Source organism: Hylobates moloch, unplaced genomic scaffold, assembly GCF_009828535.3.
Source record: "Hylobates moloch isolate HMO894 unplaced genomic scaffold, HMol_V3 SCAFFOLD_7, whole genome shotgun sequence".
Taxonomy (NCBI): Eukaryota; Metazoa; Chordata; class Mammalia; order Primates; family Hylobatidae; genus Hylobates; species Hylobates moloch.
Window position 1 is genome coordinate 70,233,137 of NW_026652282.1, and position 15,224 is coordinate 70,248,360.

Here is a 15,224-nt window from a genome sequence, read left to right on the forward strand (position 1 = left end):
GTTTTTTTTTTTTTTTTTTTTTTTTTTTTTTTTTTTTTTTTTTTTTTTTGAGACGGAGTCTCGCTCTGTCGCCCAGGCTGGAGTGCAGTGGCGCAATCTCGGCTCACTGCGAGCTCCGCCTCCCGGGTTCACGCCATTCTCCTGCCTCAGCCTCTCCGAGTAGCTGGGACTACAGGCGCCCGCCACCACGCCCGGCTAATTTTTTGTATTTTTAGTAGAGACGGGGTTTCACCATGGTCTCGATCTCCTGACCTCGTGATCCGCCCGCCTCGGCCTCCCAAAGTGCTGGGATTACAAGCGTGAGCCACCACGCCCAGCCGAAAGCAGAGGTTTAAGTATCTCCCAAGTGGTACCAGGAAGGTTGAGGAATGTTCTAATAGCTCAAAAAGGCTGATGAATACTCAGGCACCATCTATAATAGAAAGTATGAATGACTCAAGAAATTTTATTTCAGTGACATCCTCACCGAGAATATAACCTCTCTAGTAGCTTGCCACCACCTAAGAACTGCTCCTTTGATTTACAGCATTACTTTTTCTGGAAGTCACTTGTGACAAATCATTATTCCCTCAATATATTCACAGTGGTTCTCAAACAGGGCTACGCATTAGACACATCTGGGAAATCTGTTTATAGTACAGACTTGTAGACCTTATTCTAAGAGCTTCTGATTCAGTATGTCTCCTCTGAGGCCCTGGAATCTACATACCTGCCCCACTATTCAGGTGATTTGATGCTGCAGATTAGTATTTAAGAATCATTTCATTAGTAGCCATTAATAATAACTGGTGATTGATTTCATTTTTCTCATTTACTAAGGTCTACAGGAATAAGAGAAATAAAAGGTTAAGGATTTCTTTGACAGAAAGATAGAAAAAGGTTCAGAGCTGAGCGATACCTCGGGAAGAAAACACAATTCAGAAGAACAAACTGTGAAAAGGCTGCAAAAAATATGGGTTACCTGAGGAAAAAAGTTTTCCAAAAGGAAATGAGAAGGCTATGAATTGTAACACAAAAGTTATCTGTGTCATAATCTTGTGCAGATAGATCTCAAATATTCTCAACCACCAAGCGATGGACTTCCACATCCAGAGTTTCCTGCCTAGACCTCATTAGGAAATAAGATGTAGTGGAGAAAACAAGGACATTAGGGGTGTGTCTCCATCAAGCATTGTGAAACACTTAATTATGGTTATTTTCTGTGATCATGAGAATTCCAGGTGACACTCCTGTCAACCCATTAAAATTTATGTTGTGACATTTAGAATATCTTAGCTATGACCTTTTTCCCAGGATCATTTCTCCCCATCTCTTCCTAAAATATCCAAAACTAATTACAAAAGGCCCTAACACACTTTTTTAAGATTTGGAGTCTTCATTGGATTCTCCCCCACTGATCATGGGTTTTTCATATTGAAATATAAACCTGGCCTAACTGCCAAAGATAATTAATGTGAATATCTGAAAAATATTGAATGGTGGCAACAACTGGGGACGTTGAGAATGTGTCTAATTATAACACTTTAATGTAAGCCCAGATATAGGCATCAGAAAGCACCAGCCAATTTACCTACTGCTTCATTTTCTGTGCTAAGTTGCTTGATTTTAGCACTTCCATCTTATGGGATCTTACTTTGTTTCAGATGGAGTCTCTGTTTTGTAGAGAAAAGTTACTGGTTGAAGCTGTGCTGACTCTCTTATGAATCTCTGATCCCTGAAAACAGAAATGACAGAGATCACAGAGAAGAGGATGATATAAAAGCTAACAAAACTGATTGCTTACAATACTTTAGGCTCTGTGCTGTGATTTTGAAACACGGTGTCTCATTCAATCCTCAAAACAATTACGTGACGTAGGTAATGTAATTGTTTGCATTTTACAGATAAAGAAACTGAGGATAAGCCAGGCTAAATTAATTTTACAAGGTCACACAGTTTTAAGTGACAGAACTCGAACTCGAGCAAAGATCCATCTGAAGCTTGAAACAATATACTGAAAGAGTAGATCTCATAAGACAAAATAATTCAATTAAATTTTAGGACCTGGATATGGTACTGCTATAAGTGGACCACAAAGAGGTCATCTCCTAAAGCATACTAGCTACATCTAGTTATGTAAAACCTAACCTAGACTACCCACACAGATGCTGGGTATGGCTGACAGTCATGATCCAGCTCTTCAGAGCACTACGTAATGAAGTTGCAACCTCCTTCGGGAGCTTTTTTCCTCCCCTTACATGTTCCTATATTATATTTTTATAGATACCTCATTATAGGACTTTGCCTATTCCGTATGTTCCCACCCATTAAGGATAAAAATCTGCCCATGAAAAAGTTAAGGAGTAAAACAAAAGAAATCTCAAATTCTTATACTAAAATTTCCAAATCAACAATATGTAATTTTCATTAAGCTAAGGACCTATTTACACTTCTTTTATTAGCTTGGTGCAAAAGTAATCCGGGTTTTTGCTATTATTTTTAAAAGCATTATTAAGCATATTCTGCTTATATTCCTATTGCCAATTTTAATTATTGACTTGTACTAATCTCTCCTTGATTTCCTTTGAATCACTAATATTTATAAGGAAATGTTCAAGTGTTATTAAATTTGCACACATGACTAACTAATATTTTTATTTCTTACATATTATAGCAGAATGTCATAATTAATCTACAGGGTAATATGTTAGTAAATGGTTACTTATCACAATAGATATACAGTAGTAAACCATGTAATTAATATTGCTGACAATACTTTCTGGTAGTTCTCTTGTCTTTTAGCTCTGACAAAATACATACTTATTAATAAAAACAGACAAAATTCTCCCAAACAAAGTTGAGCTCATTATGAAGGAGTTCTTAGACCTGATTAATCTAGTGATTCTGAGTCATCCATTTAGGGATAAATTATCACTATCATCATCATTGTGTAGGATAATTCCAGAAAAGTTTTTGATGAATAGTGCTCTATCAGTGTAGGCAAGTTCCTCAAACACCTTCTAATGCCTACCTGATGGATGCAATGAGTAGAGCCATGCAAGGTCACAGAAGAGCTAGGTTTTATTTTCTCTTTCTCTACTTATTCTGATAAAAGGCCGGGTCAAATTTTGTCTTTTTCAAATAATTGCAACATGGAATCTCTATATTCCACTGAAAGCAATGTGATTTAAACCATTTTTGTGTTTTCCTTTTCTTTACTAATTTTGATAAAAGACAATTTGGAACATTTAATTTTATTATAAAAGGATTATTTGGGGCTTTTGTTGAAATCAAATGGGCACCTTCATCATAGTTCTTGGCTTTATTTTGTTCTTCTATCATGGTGACAGCAAGTATATTTTTTAAACCTGTCTATGCATGGCCTGATAAACACTCATTAGTAGGTGCCTGATAAACACTAATTGAATTAATAGATAAATAACCTAATCAATATTCAGAGGAGAAAATAAGTTTTATGGACATACCACTCCCTATAAATGGCTAGTTTAGTTGGTCCATGTTGGTGTCCTGGGTCTCTTTTTAATGCATCCTAGATGATCTCACATAGTCTCATGATTCTAATAACTACCTCTGCTAATGATTCTCAGATTTCTATCACTATCCCAGATATTTCTCCTCGGTTCCAGATGACATATCTAGTTGTTTACTGAATATTTGTATCGGGATGTTTCTCAGCCATTTCTAGTACAACACACCTGTATCTGAACTCATCACTATCCTCACTCTCAAATCTGTTCTGTGTTCCATGTCTCAACAAATGGCATCACCACCACTTCTCCAACTGCCCAATTCAAAATCTGAGTGTCATCTTTGAGTCTTCCTTCTCATCTACATTAAATCAGCTGCCAAATCAAATTGATTCTGTCTTCTTAGTAAGTCTTTATTAATTTCTTTTCACACCCATTGCCACCACTTTAAATCAAATTGCCATTATTTCTTATTTGGACTACTACATAATCTATTAACAGGTCACCTTTATTACAGTTTTGCCCTCCCCAAATTTATTCTCCACTTTGTAGCTAAATATAAGCATTCAGCCAAAAAGCATTTTTATCACACAACAATCTATAGACCAGGTCATATTCGTTTTCAAAATTTAAGCTTTCTTTTTTTTTGTGGGGGGGAGGTGGATCAGATAAGTATAATTTTCTTGTTTATTCCATACTTTACATACCCTAGTACTTATCACATTCTACCATAATTATAGATACGCTGGTCTGGAAACTTCCGTAAATTGTGTTTCACATCTCAGTCAGTACTTGACACATAGTAAGTACTCAATAATTACTTGCTGAGTGAAAGAGAAAGAGAGAAAGAAAGAAAAAGAGAGAGAGAGAAAGAAAGAAAGAGAAAGAAAGAGGTTAGAAAAAGTTAAATCCATCCATCCATCCAATTATTCTAGTTTAATGAGACCTGAGAGACAAAGCAGTAGAGTCCTTAAAAGGCATGCAATCAAGTAGATGATTATTGAGAGTGTGTGCTTTATTTGAATTAATCAATTTGAGAAGAAGCAGGTGAATTATCAATGCCTTTAGGAGAGGTATATGTATGTGCTTTTTGTTCTAAATTTATGAGTGGCACTGGGATGAGGCATGGGTATTCTGGAGAAAAGGACAGCTTTTGTTGGGGACATAGGTTTATTCATTGTTGTTGTTCTTGTTTTTGTTGTGTTTTGGATTTTATTCTTTTTTCAGGTCAGACAATAGCTGCAAGGCCTTAGTATATTGCAAGCAAACATGTGCTATGTGAGATGTACCATGATAGTCATTCTTCTGGTATGCAGAGAGGAGTGTGCCTGCTCTTTTTCTCCCTCCAGCAAAGTCTAGGGAGTCTTAGTTGCATTCCTTACTCTCCTAATAAAGGATGTCATTATGTTGATTGGTTTCGAAGTCTACTGGATCATTGATGTAGGCTATGATGATCTATATTTATAGTCTGTTCTATTATTTTACATGACTATTCTGTGATTGGAATTCCTGGCACAATATTAGTTTACATTTATGCAAACTAAATATATAGAGTAAGTTTTCTAAGCTAGGGGCCCTGATGATTTTATTAAACATGATTAAAGTTTATATCCAAGAGCTTGACAAGAAAAGCCTATAATATGTCACGATATCTTTCATGAGCAGGACATAAACAAAGTGAGAAGGAGAAGGGAGGTAAATGCATGTTTTAACTCTTTCATTTCTTGAAAGCAAATAAGACAGAGTTGCCCATTATCTTATTTTTAAAAAGAGAAGTTAGAATCCTGTAGTTTTGCTGCGATAAGAATGGTCTTTTTTGTGGTTGTTATTTCTGACCACATCATGTTCCTTGGAAAGAACAACTGAAAATAATCAACTTGCAGCCACAAGTTGGCTTTGTGCCCCAACTACGCTTGAAGGGAAGACTTTGCACAAAACCATGTACAACTCATCAGGCTAAAAAAAGGCAGATCCTACTTGTCTAAAAATAATTCAAGCAAAGAAAACCAATCAATATAAATAAATAGGTCAAAAATAAAAACAATAGGAACTTGGCATCTTGATTACTCTGATAGTACAGATTTCTTTACCTTTTCTTTAACATCAGGTAACGTAACTAGAAAGTGTTTTTCTTAAATTTTTGTTTGAAAACATTTCCGATTTCCTTTCTGACTGGTGGTTGTCATCAAATTCTAAATTATTTAAATGCTATTTGTCAAGCTCAAAAATATATTTTTTAGTTCTTTTTGTTCTCTAAAGTGTGGATAATCTGAGGGAAAGGACTTAGAAAAGGGAAGGTTGTTTAATGAAGAAAGTGTGTGTGTGTGTGTGTGTGTGTGTGTGTGTGTGTGAGAGAGAGAGAGAGAGAGAGAGAGAAAGAGAGAGAAAGAGAAGGAGAATGAGTTTGGTGGTGGGGCTGAGTTCCTTGCAAAAATTCCTACCTACTCCTTTTCCCTGAAATATGTCAATTAAAAAAAAATCACGAAGCTAGAAAATTTCTTTTTAACTAACTTTTTTTTAAAGTTACACAAATAATATATGAACACATTCTTATTATAGAAATTTAAATAATACATAAATATAGGCAAAGATGACAGGTCCATTAGACATGCCCATCCATACCCAATCCACACCCCAGAAGTAGCTGTTTAATGTGTATCTTTCCCATCCATTTTAGGAAACACTTTTTATTAAATAATCTGAAAAAATAACAAACTCCCAAAAAGCAGGGACAACGTTTACATTTTAAGAATTTTTACACAGAACTTTGTACAGTGCAACTTCACTGTAACACTTTTTGTTTCATTTTACAGATGAATTTTGCACAAGACATGTTTATCTTAGTTTCTTAGGTAAAAAGTAGTAACAAGGCAGCCCTAGAAGGCTGTTTCAGTTATTAAACCATCTCGTTTGGATCCAGAACAGTAGGATATTAAAGTTTTCAGCATACATTATTCTGCATGAAGTGGACACGATACATATTTTATATTGATGCTAGAAGTATATTCTTCTCAGTAGATCGACTCAGGCAGAGTATAGAAGAGTAATTATCTAATGAGTTTAATCAATGTCATTACTAAGGTTAGCACACTAATTAAAATTTTTAATCCCTCATTTGCTGAGCTTTTAGTATGAGGAATTTATAGAACTGCCTCAAGTCTCTAATATTCATATATGTGTAGCATATGTGTTCATGATAGCAAAATTTCCTAAAGAATCAATTAATAAACGTGTGTTTACTAAGCATGTGCTACGTCATGAGCTAAACATTGTGGAGGATACAAAAGAATGACGTATTCACATTCCCTTGTCTTCAGTGAGTCTGGCTGGTAAGATGACACACAAATACATGAAATAAGAGAATAACAAAACTGAGTACAGAGTATTAATGTGAAAGAGTTAGGAAAGGGGTACGTCGAAGATGACTTCACAGAGGTAGTGGTACATAAGCTAGATCTCAAAATTAGGTAGAATTTAATTAGCTTATGAGAAATGTTAAGAGCAAGGCTCCTGGAATCAAACTACCTGGATTATCAATTCTGGCTTCAAAAGTGTCTGGCCATGTGATCTGGGAAGGTACTTATTATCTTTGCTTTAGTTATCTCATCTGTAAAACAAATATGCTATTAATACCATTTACCTCATAAAACATTGGTGAATATAAATTGAGATAATACCTGTAAAGCATTTAGAACAGTACCAGGTATAAGCTACTATGATCAATAACTCTTAGCTACTGCTATTTAGATTATCACTGCAATGAAAAGAAATTTTTAAATGACCAATCTCTGTGTAGCATAGCATTATATAGAAATATTTCTTTTTAATTCTCTTTAAGGCTCTCATTTAGAATATTTATTCAGTAATTTTAAATTGCACCTTTTATTTTTTTACTCTGTATTCTTCTGTATAATTTGGATTTTTGTTTTTACATTCAATCCATTTTTTATACAGATTGATGCAGGTATAATTTACATACTATAAATTTGCCCATTTTAAATACATGATTTCATGAGTTTTAGCACATTTATTTTGTTCAGTTATCATTGCAATCCAACTCTAAAACATTTCTATCACCCCAAAAGAAGCTTCATAATCACTTATAGTTAGAACTTAATGTACATGTTTTATTTGTTTTTAATTTTTTAAGTTTCAATAGAGAAAAAATATAATGAAAGAGGATATGGCAGCAAACCTAAGAGTCAACTAATAAATAATTACTGCTTCCTTTCCAAAACATGCTACAACCAAAAATTATACCTTCAGACATATCCTGCTGTGTCAAATCATGCTGTTTTGGTATTACATTTGCCCCTATCTTTTAAAATACACTTGTGTAAGTTGCTCTAAAATATTTTCAGCCCATTGGCCCCTTTGATGGGGCAAAGATTTCATGGACCACCTACATCATCTGCTCCTGCCTTTCTGCAAAAAACCCAAACAAGTCTCCCTAGAATTTGGGAAAGTCCCACGTTTGAAGAGATGCAAATGAGGTTATGTCTAGATTTGTATTAAAAGCATAAATTTTGAATGCATGATAGGTACAAAAGAAGAGACATTGTTACATTATTTTCATTAATGATATAAGAGAGCCTGTGGGCCACCTGGACCCATGTGGACCATTACTTGTGAACCAAAGTTCTGTGTCAGAGTTATCATAGAACTATGACATACTGAAATGGTCACATGGGCATGGTTAGGCAAACCTAGGCTTGAATTCTAACTCAGCCACTTAGTAGCTGCATGACCTTAGGCAAATAACTTTTCACAGCCTCAGTTTCCCTCTCTGAGAATAAAGAAATAATATCTACCTTGTTGCGTTATTGAGAGTACTTCTAAGAATGTGTATGTAAATCACTTAACATTTAGTAGAAAATAAATATTATTTTCTTCCCTCTGCCTCCCTCTTTCTATTCCTTTCTCCCTTTCTTCATTTCCTCCTCCTTTTCTTCCCTTCTCTCCCTTTCATTCTAGCATTTGTATTCATTCTAATTAGCTCTGAAGAAAGCTGGTAAAATATCCCTTTTAGGGAATCTATACACAATAAATTCATTTCTGAACACAAAGAGTCACAAGAATGCAATTATAACATTCAAGCTAGCTCATTCCCTAGCCAGACCTTTTCTCAACATCTCCTGCCATTGCTTTTTTCCCTTAGGTACACCTGAGCTTTGATGATTCAAATCAAGTCTCGTGTAATAACAGGTTCTTTGTAGTTGCATTCTTACATGTGTTCTGGGGTTTTCCAACCACTCCCTCTCAATTTCCCATTATTTCATATTGAATTATATTTTGTTTATCAGTTTTTACAAGGTGTTCTTTGCAATACCTTATTGGGTAAGTATAGCTCATTTGATATTTGATTACTTAATAGTTCTCTGAGTTCAGGGTTTTGAACATGGAGAATGATTAAAACCTCTATTTTATTATGCACATGATGGCAGCAAAAATGTTAATAGAAGAATGCTTTGTTGAGTTTGTTTCTCACACTTTATTGTGTGGTAGTAAATGTGATTTAGCATAAACCCACATTGTTCCTGGAGCTGTGCCTACAGAAACTGCTCTAGTAATGTGTTTGCATGACACATAATTAAGTGCATGTTGTAACTTGTTCCTAACTATTATACACGTCAGTTTGAACAATGTGCAATATCCAAGCATAAAATTAAGACCTATGCCTTCATTTTGTCTGTCAAATCTCCCTGATTTTAAGAGTAGGGGTGACCTTCAAGTCATAAAACAATTAAAGTCAACATAAAACACAAAAGTCAAAAATGCCTGGGAAATACTAGAAAAAACAAACAGATGAGATTGTTAGTTAATTTTGCCACTACTTTGTTACCTGAAAAGTCAGATTCACTTCTTGTCAAGCCATAGCAAATATATTTTCTTATCAAAGTGTGAATGCCTCGCCTTGAAATATGAGCTCTTGCACTTGGCAAGTGCCCTCACTTATTCAGACAACTACAATTTATTGCAGGAGAGCCACAGAGAATGAATAACATAAAGTAACAACTATCTATCTCTTGGAACCTTTAATTCCAGAAGTGGATACAGGCACAGCTGGAATAGAGGGACCAAGTGGAGGCAGAGAGTAATAGAAAAGAGAGGTACAGTGTGAAGGCAAATCATGTAGGGCATGTGACCATTTGAAAGACTTCAGTTTTTGCTTTGAAAGATATGGGAAGTCACTGGAGAGTTGTGAGAAGGTTAATGACATGATCAGATTTATATTGTAAAGCGATTACTCTGGCTGCTGTGTTCACAATACACTATAGAAAGGATTAGGACAGAAGCAAGGATACCAATTAGGAAGGTATTATAATATTACAGGCAAGAGATTATGGAGGATTGGGCCAGAGGAGGTGGTGAGAATTGGCCTTAATCTGGACAGGTTTCAAAAGGGATAGGGAAAGTAGTAGGATAATAAAGGTTTTATATTACAAGCCCCTATCCAGTTTACTTAACTGGCCTTATTTCCCACACAATCCAGAATCATAAGATAATAAATGTATATAAGAATTATGAAGATAATGATACATTCCTTTTCTGAAACCATTATTCTCTCAAACCTCCCACCTACCCCTTTTTAATTAGTTTCTTAGATAAAAACATACTTAGATTGGTTTTACGTGACTAATCAGATCAATTGTATTATGAGTCAATCACTACATAGCCAGGTGGAAAACAAGTAACCAGTCCTAATCTGTCTTTTTTAAAAAATTGTAAAGATAGAGTCTAACTATGCTGCCTAGGCCAGTCTCAAACCTCTGGCCTCAAGTAATCCACCTGCTTTGGCTTCCCAAAGACTGGAATTACAGGCATGAGCCACTGTGCTTGTCCCCTAATCTGTCTAATGACTGAAAAAAGCCTGATTTGAATGACAATTTAATAGAATTTTGAAGCTCAAAGCTGTCTTGGAGATCACTTAGTTTAGATATTCCCAACCTTTTCACATAGAGAAGCCCTTTTTAAAATTGCAAAATGTAGTTCTCCCAAGATAAAGGTACCACTTTTAGTGCTGTTGATTGAGAAAATACATAACAAACAGCTACAATAAATTCAGCATTGGTTTTAAATGAATGTGTATTTTTTATTAATCTTAATGACATTTACACACATATATGTGCAGTATATATTATTTATGTACTCTACAGACTGTGTCTCATGAACATGTAAATTAATGTACTCTTTGCAATATATTTGGGCCCTTCCTTTGAGGTAGGGATATAACCCCAAAGAACCTTTGGTTCTTAGGTTTGAACCACTGAGTTTCAATCCTTACTTTCCAAATCCCATGCCCAATTTGCAGGTGAAAAAAAAATTAGATTCAAAGAGGCTAAGTGATTTGAGCAAGTCAGTATCAGTACTGGGAAAGGAAGGCAGAGCTATGGGGTGTAGGACAAAGTCTTAGACTTAGTGGCAGGCTGCTTGAGCTTGCAGCATAGGTCTTAAGCTAGTCTCTTTGAGCTTTGGTTTCTTTATGCATCAGGGGAACATAATGAAACGAATCTTATATAATTATGGTGAGGACTAAGAGATTATGCACACAAATGCTTTCTTTTTATTGATCCTGTTATAGAATGGAAAGGTTTTACCATTATTAGAACCTGACTCCTAGTTCAGAACACCCCATGAATTATTTTCATCCTTTTTATGACAACATTTGACCATGTTATTTTCACGATTCTGATGCTAAAATCAGATGAAAGACACAGCATCAATTTGCTCAACACAAGATAACAATAGCCCAAGCCACTATTCAAAATACAGGAATGAATGAGTGTCATAATGGAAACATTGTCTCAGTTAAAGGCCACATTTGTATTTTATTGTTTTCTCTGCTTTTCTATGTTTCTGAATTCAAGAAGATTCTATTGTGTTTCTCTCATAATCTGAATGGTTCTTCTTGGGAGTTTATGGTAGTTTCTTTTACAAATTGGTCATTAAATTATATGAGCTTTAGAATCAAAGCTAGTGGTTCAATGGAGTCCTCAGAAATCCAGTATTGTGGGCATCTCTACTGATAAATAACTTATGGTAAAAGCAACTTCAAGCAGGTTCTTCTCCAGTGATGGTTACTTGGCATGATATTATATTAGTAGCCATTGCTATTAGAATATATGAGCCAAATCACCATATCATTTCGCTGCTTTTTTTCTAAAGTGAATTTAAAACAACAATTCTGTAATTTACAGCAGATAATATGAAATCCAGACACTTTTTTTTAGTCATCCTCTCAAAATAGGCACATCAAGTCTTCCTAGCTATTACATTCAAATGTGCAAACAGATTTTAAATGCATGCGTATGAAATCTAATGACTTACTGGTGGATGTGAATATTGAAAGGACTTGAAGTGGGAATTAATGGCCCAATCATTTAAAATTATTCCTTAGGTGTGTTTACAGACTGTGATGCACATACACATGTACGACTTTGTAACAAGTGAATTGAGTCATTAAATGCTGTCAAGGCACTCAAAAACTATTCTCTGACCTATGAACAAGAAGTTTGAAGAAGGAGCATGTGGGGAGCAGTTTAGAGAACACGCTGAGTGAGCACAGGGTTGGACAAAAGTAGCTAAGGAACTTATAGGGGACAACTTTTCTGTTGCTTATAACTTGACTGCTGTTCCAACATTTTATTCTGATAGAGGACGAGGGCTATGCATATTCTTTTGAGATTTTTGCTAAATTAAAGATTAGTGAGTGTGGAGAACCAAGCTCCTTGGACTATGTGTTCCTGAGACAGCAATCTTTCCTTGGGCATGCCTCGACATTAACTATTAAGCAATCAACCCTTTGACTTCTGTCTCATATTTCTTACGCTATCCATAGGTTGAAATGAGAAGATTCTTTGGACCACTGTGTGTGTGTGTGGTGGAGTGGAGTGGTGTAGAAGGGAGGATTTTTACAGCAATTTTCCTGAAAAGTTAGTCTAAACTACAGTAGATAGTTCTTATATGATTTCGGATTGGCCTATATTTCCTGATATCTACCACAAAGTGCCCATACAATGTGGTATTGAAAATGTCATTGTTAGAGCATCATTTCTTTAATTTCACTTTAAAGGGGAAATTTTCTAGGATGATATAGCATTTTAAGTTGTTGATTGCCACTTATACTTTGGTATTTTAGGTACTGGAGCCTGAAGAGACATTGGTATCTAGAAGAACAAAAGGCAAAATGGTGTTAAAGATAGAGATTCTCTTTTACAATTTTATTCTGCAATATGTTGTAATTTGACATTATTTCTCCTTTGCCTGCTGCCATAGACCTGTAATTAAATACCCATCTCATAGAGCCATCATGGAAATAAGTGAGACAATGCATGTAAACCACCAAGCACAGAACTTGGCAAATAGTAAGTTCTTAGTAAATGTTAGCTGTAGAAATCCCCTGGCCATTTACCAACCAATGGCGACTGAGAGTTAACTGTCTGTGCCTAATGAAGTTGAGAGAAAGAGAAAAATAATACTTACTCTATGCATTAATAGGGTGCATTTTCGAAAGACCTTTGCAGCACTTTATGTTTAATTATTAAGGCATCATGTGAGGTAGGTAAGAGGAATTTCACTTTTAAGCTACTAAAATAAACTAGGCGTGTTTTTTTTTTTTAAAGGTCATGGAAAAAATCATTGACAAAGTCTGCAGGCACTCAAGTCTTGTAACTTTAATTCAAATGATCTATTATCTATGCTAAGCTACTTTACTGAGGCTTAAATACTGAAGATATATGGACTTCTACTTCGTGTCAATTTTATGAAAATAAACAGGACATTATAATACAACCAGACAAATTATTTTATGGACTGTTAGTATGAAAGTAATAGCAATAATAAATAGACTGGATTGACAGTCAAATCTAAGGAATATAATTTTATTATTTTTATTTTTTTTGAGGAGGAGTCTCGCTCTGTTGCCCAGGCTAGAGTGCAGTGGCGCGATATCAGCTCACTGCAAGCTCCGCCTCCTGGGTTCACACCATTCTCCTGCCTCAGCCTCCCGAGTAGATGGGACTAAAGGTGGCTGCCACCACGCCCGGCTGATTTTTTTGTATTTTTTTAGTAGAGACGGGTTTTCACCATGTTGGTCAGGATGGTCTCGATCTCCTGACCTCGTGATCCGCCCATTTCTGCCTTCCAAAGTGCTGGGATTACAGGCGTGAGCCACCGCTCCAGGCCAGAATATAATTTTAAAAGGCAAAAATAAAAATAACACATGACCACTGTATCAAGGATTTGATGCAATCAAACACTGAAGTGGGGGAATACTGCACAGTAAAGGAGAATGGGTATTAATCTTTTGGTTACCTGTGACTTTCACTAGAAATGCCTGATTTTGTAGGAACCCTTATCTTGTTTTTTTTTTTCAAGCATCATTACGCATAAATACCATGTAGCCTGATTTAACAGAGTGATTCAGAAAGATGACTTTCTATTTCCCAACCATGATGTTTTACCACGGACGAACTGGACATAATGCCAAGTTACTATCTCATTGTAGTAATGTCAGGTGATCTCAGGATTGGAAAGGTTACTACGACCAATCACTATATGGAGGTTGGGCTTTTCAGAGTTATTTGTTAACTTGAAAAAATATTTTCCCCCAGTTTTAGTTTTAGAGGAATGTGCAACACTAGATGGAAATTTTAGTAATGTTTTCCAAAGGTCAAATGTTCTAAATAATACTGCTAATGTTCGGGTAAGGATTTTGTGCAGACCAGTTGTTAAGGATTTAGGACTGTAATGATAGCATCAAATCAGATAGTTAGTTAATTAATGTTCCTAGACACTTGCCAATTACTACTCTTGAAAAAAAAGAAGTATTTACTAAGCAAAGCGTTACTCTTTGAACCAGAATGCTTCCTATACAGGGAAACCCAATGAATTATCAATGTATTGGATCACATCATTCACTCACCATTCCACCAAAGTCTTTTAGACATTGAGACCCACTCCCAGCTCAGTTTTTACCAACTGATGCATTTTGTTCTTTTCCAAACATATTCATAATAGTTATAAAGTGCTACTTTTTTAATTTGTCACTGTCATCTTTCTTTAAGGCACCTTTTTTGAGACCACAAAGTTAACAATCCTAATTAAGAGTGAATAAAATGACTGATGAATTTCTGTGTTTGTTTTTGGCCTACTCAGTGAATTAAAAGTGTCATTTCAAAATAAATATATGGGTTATACTCACAAAGAGATACTGTATATGCATATATCCTGAAAAAGGAGACACAATTAAAATGTCTTTTTCAAATCAAACCCCATCCTAGGTTTTAGCTAATTTTAACTGAAATGTTATCCAGATGCTTAGATGTAGTAACTGAGCAAAGTGCTTAAGATTTGATATTTTGTTGAAGGGCTAGTTCAGAAGGAAAAAATCTTTTTAGTTAGTGACATTATATTCTACATGCCTATTGCTTGTTCAGATTACTCTAACAAGGGCTTAAGGTAATACTATAATAAAACAATATTACTACATCAGCTACAAACTTTCAAAACACAATAAAAGTATACATTATTTTATAGTCCTCAAATTCAAAACCTGTATTGATTCATGTGGATGTTAGACTAAAATTTTTATGAAGAAAGGATTTGCCTGGAAAAACAGATGAACAGAATATGAATTTCAAATTCATTTTTACTATTTTCAAGAAATCATTTATTCATTTTTAATTTAAAATACTTGACTGTCCCAGCCTGGCGTAGTGGCTCATGCCTGTAATCCCAGCACTTTGGGAGGATGAG